Below are 22,736 nucleotides of genomic sequence, written 5' to 3'. Positions count from 1 at the left end.
GAAACTATGTAATCTATGATCACCAAGGGCAAGTATCCATATAACAACACCTTAATCACCATCCAACAACTTGGAAGATCAATGCAATACCTGATCTTGGGGCTTTCACTGCAGTCAGATTGGGAAGGATTGTAATGGCACATAGTCATTAGGGATGCATTATTTAAAAAGTAAGGTATGGCCCATGCTGTGATTTGAGGAAGGGGTTTAGACCCTGAAGATAAAAACTATTAATAAAATACAAGCGTTCCAAATGAACAACGACTTGTTACAAAAAATGCACCAAAAATAAAAAAGAACTACTCACCACAATAAAGAAAAAGAACTGCAGTTGAAGCGCAAAAAAATATTGACAAAAGACCAGAATAAAATCAACTGGAATTTTTGTTCCCATTGACAGAGACAGACAAAATTTCGAGATGTGAGGAAGAGGTCTAACACAGAGAAGGATTTAAAATGACAGACGTATTCCTATAAATTAAAACTTTTTAATTTGGAATGTCTCGTGGTTATCCAGAAATAAAGACATCACTTCAATTAACTGATTTTGAATTTCCTTAAAGAGGCCGAAAAGCAATTTAAACGAAGTTCATGGTTACCCCGTCATTAGGTTCCTCTTTTTAAGAGAAAGGGTATTTGCATTATTCGATAGATTTCTAAAACTTAAAAATTAGCAAAAATTTGTTTTGCGTATAAAATCAGTCAAAAAGTACGCTTTTTTAGTGGGCCCTTCGAAAACACCAGTTAAAACATTATAGGATGGTTTATAAAAATAAATGTAAAATCGCCAAAACAACTTACAAGGTGCGAAAAACTAGTTTTGATTAGCTAAAATTATATTAAATAAATATGCCGTTCTTTAATGAACATTTTTAAAATGCCTTTACGAAAACAAAATATCGCCACATGTAAATAAAATGACATAAACTTGAACGTTTGCAAAATTTGTCAAATAAGTATAAATATGATATTTTAAAATATTGCTGGTGGTGATGGTGTTTTATTTTAAAATTATGTATTTAGTCTTTATGCTAGTTTATAAAAAAACTACTAAACTGTTAAAAATAATAAATAGTGGTACTTCTCTCATATTTCAATAATAAGTCACATAACCTTAAGTATTTCGTAAACTGTGGGGAAATCAAATAAGTCGCCCTGATGAAAGTTACTTATTTTTTTATCACTAAATCCAAAAACTCAGAAGAATTGTATAATCCAAAAAATAACAACATAAAAATTTCCGAAAATACGTTGTATTTAAAATTTCTTGAGAGCTATTACACGTTTTGAGAAAATTAAATGTGAGACGACAACACCCACAACATGCACATTTGAAAATACCCGAATCAAAACGTCAACCTGATTATTATATTATTGTAATTTCATTAGCCCCGGGACGTTTAAATTGTCAGACCGATCAGAAAGAAGTCGATTTAGCTTTTGAAAAAAAAAATACCTCCACACCCACTTTAAAGCGTACTGCACAATAGGTTTTTGCTCAAGACGTCCTCAAAAGAGATACAAATTGACATTTTCCTCCGCTTTGTTACCGAATTTGAATGGCTCGAAACCAATTTTATGCCATTAGAATTTATCCGGAAATAATGATCCACTCTATCCACATGTAAAGTGTATTTTATTACGTATTTCCGGCTATAAAACCTACGCAATAAATGCGCAGTTATTGTATACGGTTTACTTTAGCTCTGCCGTTCGGGAGCTCAGTTTTTTTTATCGGCCCGTATTACCAGGTATTATCGAAAATTACGCTGAAAATGTTATTATTCCCAGTCGAAATAATAGAGATCGAACCTTATATTAGGACGAGCGATAAGTGTATATGATAGAGAACCCCATCCCCGGGGTATGAGCAAATCTAAACGGATATCCTCTCATATATTATACCCCTGTCTACTCTAATGACTGTTTGGATATGAAATAAACCGCGGTATCAAATAAAATCCATATAAAATCTTTCTTACGGCTAAGTTTTTCACAGTTTGTCCGACCTAATCGAGTTGAAAAAAGGTTTACGACATAAATTGCCGTTCTGATATAGATACGAATGTACCATTTTTTGCTATTTCTGAAACCACTCGAAAACACTTGCCCGAGATATCTTTTTTCCCTTTCTGTTTTATTTCTGACGTGTCTCGTTCGTCCATTTACATTTTGCGCAATCTAAAGCTTATTAGAAAACTACATAACAATTATAATATTTATTTTCCCAAAGACGACTACAAAAATTAAATTAGAACAAAAAATGTTCAGATTTTCACAGTTTTTAATACTTTATGACAGCTGTTTCGGCAACTCCGTGCTTCTTTTTTTTTGTTAAAGGCAAGGTGTTGCCGAAACAGCTGTCATTAAGTATTAAAAACTGCGAAAATCTGAACATTTTTTGTACTAATTTAATTTGTGTTAAATGGATTTTGATCAAAAGCCACCTTAGTCAGACGACTACAAAATTGAAAAATTATATTTTTAGATTTATTTTTCAACATATTCTCCATCAACACTGATACCAGTTTTAAACGTAGATTCGTCAGGCTCCTCAAAATGCTGATTTACAGCTTCGATAACTTCTTCGTTGCTCTTAAATCTTGTACCGCCAAGCCATTCTTTGAGGTTAAGAAACAGGTAATAGTCTCTGAGGGCTAAGTCTGGAGAGCAGGGAGGCTGCGGCATCAATTCAAGCTTCAATTCGTGGATTTTGGTGCGTTATTGTGACGAAAAAATGTTTTTTTCTTCACCAAATGAGGTGGTTTCATTTACACCTCTTGCTTCAAACGTTACAGTAACTCTGCGTAGTATTGGCCAGTGAAACTCTTACCGTTTTCAAGATAAACAATTCCATCCCAAAAAACAGTAGCCACAACCTTGTTCGCTGATTAAATTGTTTTTAGTTGGTTTCCCTTTTGTTTTAACTGTTCCTTTTTTCCAGGAGTCTAGTGATGGACCAACTTAAAATTCGATAAATTGACATTTCAAATATAAAAGCACTCGCCAATGTGAAATTCTGTACTGGAGAAATAAACACCTACAATACGTAAACTTGGAAATGTGTGTAATACCTCTTTTGACCCAAAAATACTTTATCGGCATCTACAGATAGTCCCCACAAATTGATTCAATAAAGTATTCAGGACTTCACCTTCCCATAGTATAAATTTAGCAACTGTTGCCTAGTTAAAATCTCATGAAAAGTCATAAAAAATAGTAAAATAGTTTACTATTTAGAGTTGAAATAAGAGTATGACAATGAGACTTCCAGTTTAAACATTCATACAAACTCAATCCCAGAAATCTCATAGTATCCCCACTTGAAATAGTGTCATTGCCTTAGCAGATATTGAAATTATCATATTTTTTCCGATAGTTATGAAGCCTTACCGTTTCCGTCAATCTACCCTACGGCACTTCTCTGATAGCTCATCGCTATTTCCATACAACAACACCAAGGAAAGATCAAAGAGTACAGGGCCCACAACTGAACCTTGAGGGACATGCGTCGACTAGCTGAATTTACACTTTCCGTTCTCTTACAGTTATAACACTTAAAGGATACAAATTGAGAACGATCTTCTAAAAAACTACTGACCCAGTCTGGAAGCGTGCAGAGCTTCCTGAAGTGCAGCAAAATCAACACAATTGAAGTGCTTCTATTTATTCTGAAGCCATCTATAAAAATATCACATCTACAAAAGATATTAATGTTTCTAAGAAAGCATATCCTAACAATACTTCTGGGAACATCTATAAAATAGTTATGAAAAGAGTTGTCAATAGTCAGTCAGTAGTATTCTGACATATTTTCCATCTTCCATCATTTTCGAGAAATAAACCACACTTATTTTCTTTGAAATGGGCCATAATGTATATTTTTGTATAATACGATTAAGAGCGTCTCGAAAATGTATACAACTCCGTGGTTGGTGTTAATATGTTAGGAAGGATATAAAAAAAATATTAAATTTAAAAAAACACTTTTTTTTATTTAAGTTAATATATAACTAATATAATAAAACTATTAAACTAGTAAAAAAACAAAAAAAAATAATTAGTGTGCTACATGGAAATCCCTCTGTCTTTACTAATATCTATCGAAAAATGGACGGCCGGTACAATATTCCGTAAAGGCGGAAGATTTTCGATCCATTTCCTTTGAGACAAAATATGTAAAAGATGGGGGAGTTTATTGCTTTGCATTCCATGCATGTCGTTTAGAAATCAAACGAATATTTTACTGATATTAGAAAATCAGCCTCTTGCGACGTCAGAGAGGTGTTCGATTTCATTTTTGGCACGATATTGCAAAATTTCTTGAGCACGAACCTTCGTTCCTTTGTTCCAGGTCCCCAATTTAGAATCAATCCAATCAATGCAACACAGACCCTCCGACTCCATTTCTTTTTTATATTTTCGGTTTCAAAATAAGAAATTATAACCACAACGAACTATATTTAAGTTTAAAAATCGAATATCTATAAACAAAAATTAATTATTTAATTTCGATTAAGTGCAGATTTGTCTCCAACTGTATTTAAAACACTGCGCCTTTGTTCATTCATTGGTGGAGTATGCAAGCCAAGTATGGTCTGCTTTTTTAATTTTGACAGTATTGGAAGTGTTTTTAAAAGTGATTCATAGCATTACAGTGCTGCCTTATGAAGTCTTTAGAAATTTGGAACATTTATGATTTCATTTTAAAATAATCACAGGAGCTAAAATGAATTATAAAATATCCTGTGGTACCAGATCTAAGGATGCGGATTAGAAATTTTAACGACTCTAATCTTGAGATTAGTTTTCAAAAATTTAAATGCAGGTTCAACTGTGCATTTATCTCCTATAGTTTCAGAGATCCCAATGTTGGATATCAAAGTTAAATGATCCTAACCCTGCCATCGTTAGAATGAACATTAGGGTGAAAAAATGAAAACCTTTCCAAATTGTTTTTTTTTTCATTTAAATGGAAATGCAGACTGCATAAGGCATTAATCGTAAATGTAATATAGCTAAAAGAACTACAAAAAGCATGACATTCTTAGTTCTACTATATGGAGCAGAAATATAGCCGTGGACCGCATTTAAGATATTTCCATGAACACGCGGAAGGTGCCAGAACTAGGAGCATACAATAATCTAACAGTAAACCAAGCTAGAATCGAGAAATATGGCGGGAAATGGTTAAACGTGTAACCAAATAAGTTCGAAGCTCTGACCACGATTCCTCAGAAAATAGAAATAGCATTTTTTTTATTTCAATACCCTCCAACAAGTATTTTTTATTTATTTTTTAAATTATTTTTACCTGCTACTAATTAAAATAGTCTTTTTTTCTTTGCCCAACTTATGATTTGATTTTATTGTTTTTATTTTTGTTCTAAATTATATATTATAAATTATAAAACCCTTGTTATGAAAAAACATATTTCTTTTGCTGGAAACAGGAAATGAATAAAATAATAATAATAGCCAGTTTAGTTGGAAGAAGGTTTGGTTTTCAATTAATTTTTTTTTACAAAAATCTGTATTATAAATGTATCTTTATCACCTAATAGATTTTTTCTCAATTTCTTTCATTGCACTGTATGGAGTTCATTCTGAAACCGTAATTTTAATTTCCTATTTTTATTTTTTTTTCTTGTATTAAATAAAGGTTTACACGCTGCTTTAATTTAATTTTGTTTTAAATTATATAATATTGTATTATAAATTCAAAACTCAGGTCATAAAAAAATTATATTTCTACAACAGTCAGTTGAGTTGGAAGGGGGCAAAGTTTCCTCTTCATTTGGTATGGTTTTCAATTAAATAAATATTACAAAAATCTCTTTTTCTCTCTCAATTTTTGTCACAGCACTGTACGGAGTTCATTCTGAAATTGTTGGAAATAATCTCATCTTACGGCCTATAAAAAGGCGGTATCTAGGGGTCTTAATATTCCGCAGGTAAACAGACGGGTAACGATAGGAAGGAGCATCGAGGATATTGTTATCAAAGGACCATAATTTTCCAAACCCGTGTCGGGATCCCGTGCACAATTATCTTGCGGAAAGACGCACTTATTGAGGGTGACATAGGTGACATAATCGGTACTGGTAGTTAAGATGCTTGAATATTGTTAGAAGCGAAGAGGAGGAACATATTTTAAGGCTAATGGTGCCGTGAGTTAAACGTAAATTTCTGTTGGGGCCAAATTTTATACCAGACTATTATCCCGAGGATAGATGCCGGGATATAAAGGCAACAATATCAAAGAAGAATTCTTCACAATTTCCGTAGACGATGCTTTATTACTTATAATTCGGAATTTTTCTATTTAGTAAGACGAATTTCTTACTAAGAGCGAAAGAATATTTCCACGTAATATTATTTACAGAGAAGGATTAACGATTATGCTCGAGTTCTTCTTAATGGCAGAGAATTCTAAATCATTATTGAAACGTCAAACTCAGTGATTTTAGTCGTATTCCACAGGCGTACCTATGATGTATGTGTACTCACTTAATAATAATAATAATCAACTTTGTTCATATTAATTAAAGTATAAATGTACGAAAAATATAAATATATTCAAGGCGAAGTCCCTGGTAAATTAAATATCATCCTACAAACGCGTAAACTTATATGTACACCAATTAACATAAATTTTGTGCCAAAAAGAAAGTAAACACATCGTTGTCTACTGTACCCAATCCAATAAATATAATAACACATTTGTCCCTAGTAACAGAAACCAATAAATAAATTTAAAAAAAAAGGTTGGTTAAATAAATGAATTTTAAAAGGCGCTTTCAAGTTTTCAATATTATGATTGATTAAAACATGTGTGCCATAAGTAAAAGATTTTAATTTATTTCTAGCATCTCCGTTATGTATATCAAATTTCAGATTGAATTTATTTTTAAGACTTTCTAAAAGAGCGTTTTGCTAAACCATGTCCAAATGATAAGTCCTTCGATAAAACATGTCCAAACACATTAATTTTATGCGTTGTATGATCCGATTTTTTTAGGTTTAAAATCAAACGATGCCAACTATTCTGCACTGCAACTAAAATGAGAGAGTACCAATGCCTTGTACAACGGAACTTTAATTCTTGGACTTAGAAAATGACGACTATAGTAAAGTTGCTTAAGATATTTGCCCTTTAGGTAAGATTTTTTATATGTTCCAAAGTTACGTGCCGTCACTAAATTAATCATTAATTTAATTATAATTAGATTGTGTCCGTCATTACTGATTTTCAAATTGGACATTCTCAAATTGCAGTAGTTTGGATTTGGATGCATTCAATTTTAGCCCGTGTTACTCAGAAATATCCTTTGATAGATCATAATCAGAACTAATGTAAGGAAAGGGAGAGGAAAGTGATACTAAAGCTGTGTGTCATCAGCAGCACCTTTCCGAGGTAGTACATTTTGCAACCTCTCATAAAAATTAGATTTGACAATATTTAATACCTAAGTTTGGATAATATTATTACTTTTAATAGGAAGCAATTTGAGAAAGATATGCTGAAGAAAGAGCAATATAACATTATGCGCTGGATAAACAGTGAAATAAAAATGAATTCACACCATATTCTTATAAAACAAATTTGCCCTATAATGCTTCGTTTTTAATCGTTCCTTAATCAATGTTTTATCGCAAATTTGTGAATTCATTAAGATATAATTAATATAAACCGTTTTTTGGTTATATATATATATATATATATATATATATATATATATATATATATATATATATATATATATATATATATATATATATATATATATATATATATATATATATATATATATATATATATATATATATATATATATATATATATATATATATATATATATATATATATATGATGACACTATATTCCGGGATATCATCCGTTCGTTCGTTGAACTCCGACTGGAATCCTGCAAATCCTGCATCCGACTGGAATCCTGCAGACGTTTCGCCAAAATCTCACTTGGCATCTTCAATGCTCGCGCTCCGAAAACACTTCGAACACTGGGGAACACAGTGTTTTCGGAGCGCGAGCTTTGAAGATGCCAAGTGAGATTTTGGCGAAACGTCTGCAGGATTCCAGTCGGATGCAGGATTTGCAGGATTCCAGTCGGAGTTCAACGAGCGAACGGATGATATCCCGGAATATAGTGTCATCACATTTTTCCATCCGTGAATCAATACGTGAATATATATATATATATATATATATATATATATATATATATATATATATATATATATATATATATATATATATATATATATATATATATACATATATACATATTTATATTTTTTTTGTGCATGCATCCTTTGTAATGAGAATTTGATCCATGTAATATTAAAAAACGTATGAAATGCTAGTCACATTTGCAAGTGAATCCAAACCTCCAAACCGACATAGAATTTATTGTATATGTATACAGGGTGTTGCAAAAAAACAAATACAAAATAAAAGGAAAAAAGTTCACGAATCTGATGGTGGTTATTTCCATTATCTTCGTAACTGCTATTTTTTGTTCCTTCAATTTGGAATGAAAATACACGCTAACGTTTCGATATTAGTTGTAATTAATTGGACACAAAGTTACCACAACGTTTTCATATTTAATTAGATAAAAACAGCTTTTAACTCAATTACATAAGCGAACAATTCGTATTAGATTTCTCGGGCCGGTTCTATTTCTCGATGAAATTTGGAGAACACGCCTAAAATCGATATTGGAAATTTACCACCCAACTAAATGGCGCAGAATAAATGAGGCACAGGGCTCGAATGAATCTTCTATCGAGTATTAATTGAACGAAGCGATGTATATACCAGTTCGCATGACTGTTGCAACCACGTTAGACGTAGACGTATTAGTTACAAATTTCTGGATAATCACTATGCTTTCAAATAATAGGTATTACAAACATAATACCGGAAGACAAATGCTTTGTGGAAATCGCGAACAAATAATAATATGCGTCTAGATATTAGGCGAATATAGTTGAATACAACATTCAAAATTGTATACTTCAAACTAATCAAAACTTTTTAATTTTACTAAAAAATTAAAGTATGGGAATTTGACAATAAATAAAGTACGCTCTATCCATATATTCATTTCTTTTGACTATAATTTGCGACTAAATCCAGAAATGTCAAATTTTTTCTACAAGAAAATTTAAATTTAAAACTAAATACTGAAGTAATATTTATTAATTATGCGATATTCATTTGTGTTTTAGAGAACAGCTTACTCATAAAATCATAAAATAAAAGAGAACAAATGTCTATTCATGAAGACTAGGATGTTGTAGATGTTTATTAGTTATTAATTATTTAGTTAGAATTTTTATATATATGGAGAGTGTCATATATTTTATTTAACTAAAAAAGCCTTCTAATATGGTCTAAAGTGTAATCTCAAATCCGTAAATTTTTTGCGTAAAAGTGCATAAAATAGTATATTCTGCAACAAATTTGTTTACACGCCATTTAGTGACGAGTTTCATGCGAAACGATCGACTGAATCCTACTTACCTTACTCTTAAAAAAAAATAATTCTTATTCTTATTGCTTTATATAAACGAAAAACTTTCGGGTCATTGCAGAGTTGGCATATCTATTCGAACCAGACGCCTTAATTTTTTTAAATGGAATGTCCCGTATATTATTACATTTTTAGACTCTATGAACAATTATAAAATATTCCAAATTTAGCAAGAAACATTCATTAATGAAAACAATTGACTACATTTTAACCATTTTCAGCAAAATCTGAAGCTTTCGTTACTGTTTGGCAATAACGAATGCATGGCATAATCAAATCTCATGTCACAATATAGTAGAGCAGTCAATTGGCAAGCTGTAACCAAAATTTCAGGTCTATTTAATAATTTTTTTCTTCAAAATAACGCAAGATCGCACACGTGGCATAGAAAGTTTCATAGTTTTATATAAATCTAAAAACGTTATTATATACAGGGCATCTCATTTAAAAAAATGAAATTTGTATCTACTTCGAGAAGATATAGCAATGCTGCAATATCTCAAATAATTTAAAAATAGAGATCGTAGCCTTCTATAGCCCTATCATAATTTTTAAAAGCCTATATCATTTATTCTATTAGGCATATATTTCTAATGTTTCACAGATTCACTATCGAACTAAATAAAGAAGAAACAATAGAAGAAAGAAGAAAATGGCTGAGATTGAGATATTCAATTTAGATATAGACGTTCTTCCCATGGTAAAAAGATAAATATACCGATCTCTCGATCAAATTCTAACCTCTAGAATAACGCTGTGCTAACTAAAACTGATACTAACAGAAACCACCAAACAATAACTAAAATAGTTAATATTCAGTGAAGAAACTAATATTAAAACATTAAAATCAATGACCGTCAAAGACAATCTGCTCTGAAGTCTAACGCGCATCAAAACTATGGAAACCGAACAGATATTCATTGAAATCTGTAATTAGCAGCAAATCTTTTCGCTGACATGTGTGTACCTTGTATTAATGGCAAAATACGCATGACCTTAGAACGCGTCGTTAGTATAAGACGAAGCAAATGTACAGTTATACAATTTGGTCCAGTCCAGGATGCAAAAAAATACTATTTTCAGACTACGAACCGAATTTCACTTACCCAAGAGCTTCTGTAATGAATTCGCCATAATATTAATGTAACACAAATACCATCAATTACACTGAAACACATGAAAATGGCGTTGCATCGACTAATTTACAGTAAAAGAGTACCAAATGACAGTCGAGTGTCTGTGGAAGTTTTATCGGTAACCATAGTAACATCGTACGTTCTGCCAGAAAGTGGGTGCGATTATATGCGGCGGTATACCGAGTATACTGTTCGATGACAGAGTTAGACGATTACGGACAAAAGAGAATAGACTAATTTTTGTAATTTGAATACTATAAATGACTATATTCTAACATATATGGGAGCATCGTGATCCTAGATGGCATAAACTATATTTTATTTTATTTCTAGATCCACTGATTCCTTCTCATTAAATGTTTTCGAAATACCAATTATTTCTCGTTTCAATATGTGACATTATTATGCATAATTTTGATAAAGTAAATATTAACAAACACTTTTGAAATTTTTGCATTTGTCTTGAAACTTAAAACGTTAATTGTCTATAAAATATATAAGTAACATTGATCAATATACTATTCTATCTATCTATTTACTCTTGATTTCCAAATTTTGCCATTAAACTGTAATATCTAGCTCTCTCCACTGCCCCCATCAGTGAAAGGAAATGAAATCTGAAATATTTGTTACGGAAGTGGGGAATATTCCTCGAAAATGAATTTAAAAAAAGGGTTACATGTAATATAGAGAAGGGACATTAATCATTTTCTAAGCATTTCGGCAAGGCATAAAAGGTTACATTCTGTCCTGTGAAGGGAACCATGAATACCAAACGAATTAAAGGTCTTTGCCATTTTTAATGACGAAAACCTGGTTTTTCGCTATCGCAAAGCTGGATTTATTCAACGCCCGATATTCGATCTTTCCGGTTGTTTGTGCCTTAAAATTTCAGAAACGAATTTGTGATTATTAAAAATCGATGATGCTTGATACATATCGCTTAGCTTTGTTTAATGAACTAAAGCAAACCATTCAATTTCCACATTATTTATTTATCTATATAAGCATATAAGCACACACTATAACCAGATATACAATAACCAATTACACTACAAATCATAAGTACATGAAAGCATGTATTGCGAAATTTTTTTGTCCCCTAAATTTTTTCAAAAAGGGTCTACAAGATTATATAATTTAATCTCAATCTTGTTTGTATTTGTTTTTAATAAATTAAATAAATAAAAATTATTACAAATTTTTATTTTATTGTGTTTTGACTGAAGAAGATTATTCCAGAACTATATTTAGTTGATAATACACAAGTTAGTAACACAAAATTCCTCATACACAATGTGTATTTCCAATTATTGGTTGATAGACTTTTCTTTACTTGTTTACTATTTTGTTTTCTAGGTTTATAGTAAGGTCTGAAGCGAATTTCTCATTGTAGAAACATATACAGTGTGTCCCCTCTCTAGTGTCAGAGATGAAAATTACAAGTAAAAATAGTTTATTAAAAATCAATTATTAGTTATACGATATTATTAATTCTTACAAGTTAGGAGGAAGAGACAATCAATACATTATTTTCTTAAGATAATTTTGAGCTTGTTCCTCCAAAACAATAGGAAATCAGCGATGTAAATAATGTGAATTGAAATAAAAATATAAACATTGTCTAATACTAGACCTAACTTAATTATATTAATGTGCTTTATACTTCTTTGGGTAAAAATGTTTTTTCTAACCGAACAGGTTTTTCAACTTGCCAAAACAAGTGCATTTTCCAAGTAAGGGATTTTAAATCTCTTTAAATGGTATTTCATATGAGTCCCACATCGGAGATTAATTTTTTAATTTCAAATGTCAATAACAAGTAATCGGGACAAAGAAACAAATTAAAAAGTAGCGAAAAGGAAAATAAAAATCATAAACTCATTTAATCTTCAGATTTATATTTCTCCTCGTGGAAGTGATAGGCTATTTCATAGGGGATGTGTAACAATGCAGAGGGTGTATACAATATTTTTTCTTAACAGGACCCTAATTTATGATTTTAATTAATTTCTGCTATGGCATTTGCCGACTTTAAATCATAAACTCGGTGGTTTTCTTTTGATATATATTTTTTAATTTGTCCTCTTATACGATTAATAATTTTGCTTATACAGGATGACCTGGAAATACTTGTTTAAGTTTTGGCAAGTTTTGCTTATTTTAAGGCTAAATTAGAGCTCGAAATATTGCTGATTTTAATAAATTGAGACAACATTTTAAGCACATTATTAAAAAAATGTACTACCCAATTTTCAATATTACAAATGTTCAATAGTGGAAAATACCAAAAACCAACTATTAAAAAAATTGTATTACATTGCCACTCACGAGAATAATAAAAAATACATATAATGAACTAACCAAAGCTCTATAAAAAAATTACAAATTGTTATATTACTTACAAAGCACCGTCATTAGGTGGGATTTAAAAGCCCTGTATATATTTTGCGACTTTATTAGGGAACATTTCAGTGATTATTTTTTCAGAGAACAAAATCGAACCTTAACTAGTTATCTATATAAAGGGTATTCTACTATTACCACAAATTTACCATTATTTTCAAAAAACCATAAACCAAACATTTAAATATAATTCAGTTATATAGGGTGTTTCATAAAAGCTACTGTTCAGTTTTCATTTTATTATTTTTCGACTTCCTATGAATTTATATATATAAACCTATAGCTTATCGATTGGCCGCGAGTACAGCACCAAGAAGTTATTCTTCTTCCTTTCCTCGCGGTATTAAATTCTTGAACTTAACTGGCCATCTATACCCGCCAGCGCCCTTAGGCGCATGCTCCACTAAAAATCACGGTGAAGCGCTAAATCGGTCGCTCTCATCGTGTGGTTCAAAAAGTGCCGTTGAACGCATCAGGTCATACGCGTGGTGATCAACAAATTTCCTCACCACTCGAGGCACAGAGGACGCAGCACGGGCCGGCCCCTCCGGAAGGAAGACCAAAAGCGAGGTAGGGTCAGTTAAGTAATCACAAATCTTTTGATCCTGTCTTGAGTAATTTTTGCGACTTCTTGCTGTGCCAGCTGCGGCTAAAGTCCGTTTCCGCGCGGACAAAACATTTTTGGTCCTTACGAGCCCAAATAAAAAGAACTAACTTTTATCTTATTATTGTGCAATCAATATTCTCAATTTGAAATTCACGATTACGTGCTATGCTTTTCGAAAAATCTGTTTATTCCTTTACTTTTTTTGTTTATGAAGGCCATTAGCATCAACACAAAAAGATCAGTACGTTTTTTTTTATATATATATACAGAATCGCATTTGATTTCAATCGACTGGATCTCGGTTTCAAACATTGTTTCGTTTTAACGTTCAATATCGGAACGGCCAGAGTTTCAGGCGTATTTATTTACTTTTTTGTCGAATTTCTTTCGGTCTAGTTGAAACTCGGAACAGTTTGGTTTTAATTTTTTTATTATCATTATTATTATTTGAGTAATATCGCTTTTCTCTCTGAATCTGCGTAGTGTTCGATAGGTTTTTATAATGGCAAAATCTTTAGGTCAGAATAAAGCCACTCGAGGTTTTTTTATAAGTCGTTTGACTGAAATTTATAATTGTTCTCAGACCTGTCTCACTGATTCTACTAAGTTAAATCAATTTAAAGCTCGTTACGAAGGAATTGAAGACATTAGAAATAATTTTGAAGCTCATCATCATGCAATCATTGCAATCATTGGGTCACAACAGATGACTGTCAAGTCTCTGGAGGATGAAGACGAAATTCGTCGAGAATTTGACGACAAATATTTCGTGATAAAATCTATATATATATATAGATTTGTTTCCTACAGCGGCTCAAAGTCCTGTTGTCCCATCAAACCAAACAATTTTTAATGCTACCACTAACCAAAAAGTATATGAGGTTGATGTACCAATTTTCAGGGGCGATTACCGAGATTGGCCGACATTCATTGACTTATATGATAGTTTAATTCATAATGACGCGAACATGCCGGCAATTCAAAAATTCGGTTTTTTGGTCAAACATTGCGAGGGTGAACCCCTCAATTTATTAAAAACGTTGCGCATGACTGAGAGCAACTACCCCGTTGCTTATCAGGCATTGCGTGATAGATACCAGAACAAAAGGTTAATGGCCACTGAATTTTGGAACAACATACACAACGCTCCTAAAATGTCATCAGACGATCATTTAGTTTTGCGACGTTTAATCGACACATTTCAAGAAAACTTGGCGGCATTGAAAATTTTGGGGTTTCCCACTGTCGAGTGGAATTTTATTCTTCTCAATTTGCTTTTATCAAAAATTGATGTGCATTCAGTTAAGTCATTTGAGCTTGCGCACAGCAGTGTAGAGCTTCCTTCATACGACGATTTAATCAAATTTTTAGATAAAAATTGCAAGGCATTATCGTCCTTTGCACTTTCAAGTCCAGAAGACACCATTCGAACAAAATCAGTCGGAAACCAAAGCGAACGCAGTTTTAAATCTAAATTAAATCCTAAAGGTTTCTTAACGCAGGATAGTCCAAAATGTACATTAGGATGTCAGAGTAGACACTCGTTGATTAAATGTTCAGTTTTCAAATCGAAAACGCCTCGTGATCGTTACACCATCGTCAAGCAACATCGCTTGTGCACATTATGCCTCAATTTGCGGTGCAGCGCTAAAAAATGTTCGAGCAATACAGCTTGCCAATTTTGTCAAAGTCGGAGACACCATACTTTGCTCCACTGGGGAGCCGATTCTCCTTCCAAAGGCAATTCGCCACAGACACCACATGACTCATCATGCGAACTTCCTCACTCCGTTGCATCTTCTGCATCGGTAGAGCTAAACTCACCTAAATCATATGCCTCTTCTTCGGCGAATATAACCGACTCAACCTTACTCGCTACAGCCCTCGTACAAGTGGCTGACAGACATGGCAACCTACACACTTGCCGAGCGCTGCTGGATAGCGCGAGTCAGGTAAACTGCATCACTGAGAAGTGTTTTCGAAGATTGGGTTTGAAAAGCTACGGTGGAAGTGTTGAAATTCAAGGTATCGGTGATACGTCAGTTGCTACATCGAGAGGCTACACTACTTTCGAACTAAGCGTGCCTGGTTTGAATCAACCTTTCGTGGCAGTCTATTCAGTCATATTACCGTCCATTTGCGTTAACATGCCTATTGTTTCAGTAGAACACAATAGCTGGGATCATTTGTCTCATATTAAGTTAGCCGATCCAAGTTTCAAGACTCCTAGTGGAATCGACATTTTACTAGGTGCCTCCATATTTCCGTTACTCATGTTGGATGGCAAGATTATGCAATCTCCACATGATCCCATTGCCTTAAACACCATTTACGGCTGGATTATCATGGGAAATGTCAAATCATCTGGCAACTCTCGTTCACATCCACGCCATAGCTTCTTCACTTTATCAGATTCTCTTGAGAGAACCTTGTCCAAATTCTGGCAACTTGAAGAGGTTCCTCATACTGAACCTATGTCTGAGTCTGATAAGTTATGTGAGCGATTTTTTAACACTACTCACTATCGGGAATTGTCTGGGAGATTTATAGTATCTCTTCCCTTCAAAGCAGACGAGCCTGTTTTTTCGAGTTCTAGGGATATTGCTCTGAAACAGTTCTATTCTTTAGAGCGACGGCTCTTAAAAGATGTTGATCTCTATGAAAAATACTCTGCTGTCATTCGTGAGTATCTAGACTCCAAACATATGGAAGTTGTTGCTCCTCCTGAAATTTCGACTGATACTCAAAAAATGTATTATCTACCCCACCATTCGGTTACGAAAGCTAGTGACCAAAGCGTGCGCGTAGTATTCAATGCGTCTTGTCCTACTCCACAAGGATCACTCAATCAGTTTCTTCTGTCAGGTCCTAAACTCCAAAAAGACATCACCGCAATTTGCCTTAACTTCAGAAAATTTCCATTAGCATTTTCTTGTGACATCAAAGCCATGTATCGTATGATTGTATTAGACCCCAAGCATCGGGATTATCAGAGGCTAGTATGGAGATTTTCTCCCGAGCAGCCTATCCAAGATTATCGTCTTACCCGCGTTACATTTGGAATCGCATCATCTCCTTATTTGGCACTTCGAGTCATTTTGCAACTGGCACGAGAGGGCTCAGAAGCATATCCGAACGCTTCAAGAGTTCTGCAGTCCGACATATTTGTCGACGACATCTGCACAGGAGCTTACACCTTGGAGGAAGCATTGACTCTTAAAGCAGAGCTTGTTGAGTTATTAAATTCCGCAGGTTTTGAGCTGCGGAAGTGGTCAAGTAATGATCTCAACTTTCTTAATACAATTCCGTCAAATATTCGACAAACTTCTGTTTCACTAGACACTGACACTGACTGTTTTCACAAAGTCCTTGGTCTCCAATGGGACCCAGTGAATGATGTCTTTTCATATCAGGTCAATCAAACCGACGATTCTTGTACGAAAAGATCAATTCTCTCTACCATTGCTCGTACGTTTGATCCAATCGGCTTGATATCACCTTGCATATTTCTTGCAAAGCATCTAATGCAATTGATGTGGGCAGAGGGTGTAGATTGGGATGATACTCCAACCCAAGGTCTTGTCGATCGATGGTTAACATACAAGAGTCAGTTACCCTTGATTTCCCAGATAAAAATTCCCAGGTACATCTTGACACCAAATCTTCAGTCTCTTCAACTCCATGTTTTCGGCGATGCTTCGGAAATTGGTTTCGGCGCATGCGCGTATTTTCGAGTCGCCGATTCAACTGGCAGTGTATTTTCCACGCTAGTAACAGCCAAGACTAAAGTTGCTCCACTAAAAAGGATCTCCCTTCCTCGCCTCGAGCTATCAGCTTCAGTTTTGGTCGCTGATTTAATTTCTTTCATCAAAGTCAGTTATTCTGATGTTGGTTTTGAATCCATTTTCGCATGGTCACATTCAAAATATTCTTCCTCCATCTTCTTGGAGATTTGTCCCAACACAACTCAACCCAGGTGATATTGCATCACGTGGTATGTTGCCGGAAGAGCTATTGAACAACTCTATGTGGTGGAACGGCCCAGAGTGGCTACGTCGTTTGTCTGACCAATGGCCGAACAATCCAACTCCTACTCTCGACTCACCAGATATTCGGAAAGAGGAATCAAAAAGGTATGTTTACTCGACTTTTCCACAAAAATTCTTTCCTTTCTCGGATTTATTGGACAGATTTTCTTCTCTTCCGAAAATTCTTCGTATTATCACTTATGTTTTGCGTTTCATAGATCTGAAAATAAAACTTCAGTCTGTTGATACATCAGTGATGAATGAAATTGAATTACATAACTCATTACTCGTCTTTGTTCGAATCGTTCAACAGCAATGTTTTCGACAGGAATTTGATCTTGTTTCCAAAGGTCTACCTTGCTCCAAACCTATGCGCAAGTTGTGTCTTGTAATTGATACTCAGGGTATTCTTAGGGTGGGCGGAAGGCTAATTACGTCCATGCTTCCCTATGAGCAAAAACACCCTGCCCTCTTACCATCAAACCATAAACTGACAGATATGATAGTCTGTTATTATCACAATAAATACCTGCATCCAGGTTTTCAAACTTTGTCCTATTTGTTGTTACAACATTTTTGGATTATTGCTTCCAAACGAGTCATCAGGAGGAATTTGTCTCAATGTTACCGCTGTTTTCGAGCAAACCCTAAACCGTACATTCCCCGTATGGGCAATCTGCCCTCTTATCGCATCACACAACTCAAGCCATTTCAGTGTGTTGGTGTCGATATGGCAGGTCCTTTTCAAATTACCATGGCAAAGCTACGAGGTGCTAAGACTCTAAAAGCATATCTTTGTCTTTTCATCTGCTGTTCAGTTCGTGCTATCCACCTTGAGTTAGTTTCGGATTTATCAACTGATGCATTTTTAGCCGCATTGCGACGCATGATTGCGCGCCGAGGAAAACCTTCTGCTCTCCACAGCGACTGCGGAACGAATTTTATTTCTGCGTCAAAATACATAGCCAATATCATGTCCGATGCAGCTAGAGAAGAGCAGACCTCTTGGTCATTTAATCCTCCCTCTAGTCCGCACTTCGGTGGCTTGTGGGAAGCCGGCGTCAAAAGCGTCAAAAAACACCTAGTCCGTGTAGTAGGTGACCGCATCATGACCTACGAAGAACTCAATACAGTTTTGGTTCAAATAGAATCAATTGTTAACTCTAGACCCATATGCGCTGTCAGTAACGATCCCAATGACGTGAGCTGTATTACACCAGGCCATTTTTTGATGTTGGCTCCAGTATCGACACTCCCTGACCCTGATATTACTTCTTCAAACATGTCAAGACTAAACCGTTGGCAGCTAATCTTGCAAATGCAGCAGCACTTCTGGCGTCGACGGCATAATGAATATCTCACAAGCCTCAATCAACGTAATAAATGGTGTGACAACCACCCCAATCTTGATGTGGGCACATTGGTGGTCTTAAAGGAGGAAAACACTCCAGTTCTCCATTGTCAGAGTGGTCAAGGTTCGTACTGCGACTGGTGTCTTTAAGAGACCTGTTGTAAAACTCTGCCCTCTACCAAATCAATAGCGTGGTAAGCACATTTTTCGCTTAAAGCACACAAGATGTTAGCACTTCTATTAGTAATATTTATTAGTATAGTTCTGAATTTTCATTTTTTTTTAACCTCTAACTGTAGGTAAACATGGGTATCATTTTTTCGGAACCGCTTTTTTGTTTTTTTTTTCTTGGTGGGCGGTATGTTCAGTTTTCATTTTATTATTTTTCGACTTCTTATGAATTTATATATATAAACCTATAGCTTATCGATTGGCCGCGAGTACAGCACCAAGAAGTTATTCTTCTTCCTTTCCTCGCGGTATTAAATTCTTGAACTTAACTGGCCATCTATACCCGCCAGCGCCCTTAGGCGCATGCTCCACTAAAAATCACGGTGAAGCGCTAAATCGGTCGCTCTCATCGTGTGGTTCAAAAAGTGCCGTTGAACGCATCAGGTCATACGCGTGGTGATCAACAAATTTCCTCACCACTCGAGGCACAGAGGACGCAGCACGGGCCGGCCCCTCCGGAAGGAAGACCAAAAGCGAGGTAGGGTCAGTTAAGTAATCACAAATCTTTTGATCCTGTCTTGAGTAATTTTTGCGACTTCTTGCTGTGCCAGCTGCGGCCAAAGTCCGTTTCCGCGCGGACAAAACAGCTACAGAAAATATTAATCTGATATTGTGTTTTTGAATTTGAAATAATAGAAATTTTGGTAGAATTTCACATAACAAAAATAACTATTTCATAAAACACCAAAGTAATGATTTCATTAGGGGAATTTCCAGAGTCGTGCCAACTTTACGGATTTTGAACAATTTTTATTATTATTTTTGAAATGGAACATAATATATCTAATTACTTCATCGTGTTCAGTATTCCTCATTAATAAAAATACAAATTATTACATATTCCAAACTTCTGCCTATCCATTGACACCTCAATACAAAATAAAATGGTATTTAGATCTCCATATCTAAAAGTACCTTCTTGTTACTACTAAATTACATAGACAAATCAATATGGCCAAAAATATATGAACTGAATTAATTGAACAAATTTTAACACTGTTAATTTTTTTATTTTGTCGTACACAGAAGTTTATCTTTTCTATATAAAATCAAAGGTTATTATTAAATAACAAGTAATTTAAATCGATGGATCCAAGGAAACCATAACAACAGTACTTGAACGTGTTAATAGTTTCATACAGTGCCGTTTTAGTCGGCAACAGTTTAAAAAACCCCTTGTATGAAACAATTACTTCAGTGCACTGGACTATATTTACAATAATATGTATGTTTGTTTGATGATGATATTTTCAACATGTTGATTGATAAATAAGCAATATATAGCACTATCGTTTCTGCCTTCTCGTTGGTAGATAAAATTTAGAAAAATCAAATTGGGAATTTAAAATTTAATAAATACCAAAGCGATTTCTATTTCGTTATTCATTGAAGGTAGTTATTTAATCGAACAAAACCGAGGCACTCGATAATACGTATATTTGATTACAAATTCTTTGCGAAAAATTTTTCGTGAAAAAGCCGCAGCGTTTTTTCGACGCCGGGCAAAAATTAAAACTCAGTTCGTGCAGCTTTTTTTTGTCATTTTGTCGAAATTCTCTCCCGTTATATCGAAGGGATCTAAAAATCAAATTTCTTTATTGATGCCTGCAAGTAATGGAAAATCGATATCAACCTACAGGCATTTAGTGCACGAATGGCATCTTCATTTCTCTAGCCCGAAATGCGCCAAAAAATCTTGTTTATTTTATCGTCTACGCTACTGAATGCTCGCTGAAGAGGATAAACGAATGTAAAAATCAATTAAAATATTCCTTCTCAATAAACACAGATTTGGTGTGAGAACATTGTTTGTTAAAAAATGTCAATGAATGAAGAAAAGAAAACCAAAAGAATTTATTAATAACAACAGGATAAAAGAATGTAAAAAATGTCATCGCATTTTTATTTTTGGCGAATAAAACAGGTCAACATAGATTTTGTGATTTTTCACATTTTTCGAGTTTTAAGGATAAAACTAATAAAAAAAACAATGTCTTTCCGTTTCTATCACGCAAAAATATATGGAATTACCTATGGTTTGATACTTTAATTAATTTAGATTTTTTTAATTCGGTTTTTGTTCTTGTACTAACAAAAATAATGTTTAAATCAACCAAGATTTTCATTTATTAATTCTTTATTGTGATAGAGCAAAATGCTTGTCAGATTTAAATTTAGTGTAATTAATTGTTAAAACCAAATAAAAAAATAATAGAATTTGCTTAGTTCAAAACTTTGGATAGGTGGTCATTTAAATATAATATGTTGTATGTAGATGAAAATTATGAGGTCTAAAAAAAATGAATTGGTTCAATTTTCATACAAGCTAAATACCTAAGTTCTGCCGTGTTCCTTTACCTTTTTCATCTAAATAGAAGCTCTCTACGTACCTGTGTGCACTATTGAAATAAAATTTATGTGATCTTAATTCATTTAAATAAATATTCAATAAGAAAATCCGCTGTCAAAGAAAACAATTGTTGATTGAGATTAAACTTTCTTCTTAGATGTTATTATTTTCATTCTAGAGCAGAAGTATTGATAAATCTATGAGAACAAATTTTTAGTGCTTCAAGCTTTACATTAGACAACGTAGAATTCCTCTTTAATAAAGTTCTTATTCCTGAAACTCTTTATACCATTTCAGATATATTAAAGTTCGAGATTCTGAAAATTGAAAAAACAGGATAAAGAATATTAAGTAGTGTAAAAGAAGATGAATCAAATAAATATATAAGCAACAAATCTCTCACCAATACGGGAGTTAGTCATTCCAGGCAAATGTGGAAGTTTCTTTGAAATATTATGTACGGAAAACACAAAATCTATTCTAGAAATTGGAGTTATCAAGAAAAATCTGGATGCAAAATTTAGTTAATGTGGTTGTGTGGTTTTGTTATTGCCAACGACCGAGAGAAAAACCACTCCAACAGCCCCAAACAGAACTCGGCATTCCTCTCATGTGTTAATAAATTGAATCTGGGCGTTTTGACACCTGTTTGAGTTCCAATAAATGACTGCGGTTTACATGATGTACGATAAAACGTTAAAAAATATTGAGGCTCCAAATTTGCGGTCGTACGTATGAAATTCGAACTGCGACAGAACGGTTTTTGCAATATTTTTAAATCGTTTTGCAAATATATCTACGCTACATTATTGTATGCGGTTACCCAAAACTGAATCAATTATTAATATAAGTTATATTTTGGCATGGCGTAGGTAGTATTGAACGTTTTTATTTATTGCATCAAAGCCGAATTCCATTTGCCTCATTGTCTATACAAGATTTGTGATCGTTATCCACAACAGAATCTTTCCCTAAACAACTACATAACCAAACAGTAGAACCCTGCAAGACAAACCCCTTTTTTAAATATTTGAAAAAGTAAGTTATAACAAAATAAATACATACGT

The 22,736-nt window shown here is 33.7% G+C and overlaps 1 protein-coding gene and 1 long non-coding RNA gene across 3 annotated transcripts in view; one reads left to right on the top strand and one right to left on the bottom strand.

Annotated features, from left to right (window-relative positions):
• Positions 1-10,758, bottom strand: part of LOC132695880 (uncharacterized) — a 237,150-nt gene extending 226,392 nt beyond the window's left edge. The window contains exon 1 of the long non-coding RNA XR_009617900.1: positions 10,667-10,758. This is a non-coding gene — a long non-coding RNA (uncharacterized LOC132695880). The remainder of the gene's footprint in view (positions 1-10,666) is intronic.
• The window catches only part of LOC132695877 (protein turtle homolog A-like), a 413,609-nt gene that overhangs the window by 204,113 nt on the left and 186,760 nt on the right, over positions 1-22,736 (top strand). The window lies entirely within an intron of this gene.

Source organism: Cylas formicarius, unplaced genomic scaffold, assembly GCF_029955315.1.
Source record: "Cylas formicarius isolate icCylForm1 unplaced genomic scaffold, icCylForm1.1 PGA_scaffold_12__32_contigs__length_19106922, whole genome shotgun sequence".
In the NCBI taxonomy this organism is placed as follows: domain Eukaryota; kingdom Metazoa; phylum Arthropoda; class Insecta; order Coleoptera; family Brentidae; genus Cylas; species Cylas formicarius.
Note: the sequence above shows the minus strand (reverse complement) of the source record. Positions and strands in the feature narration are given on the sequence as shown.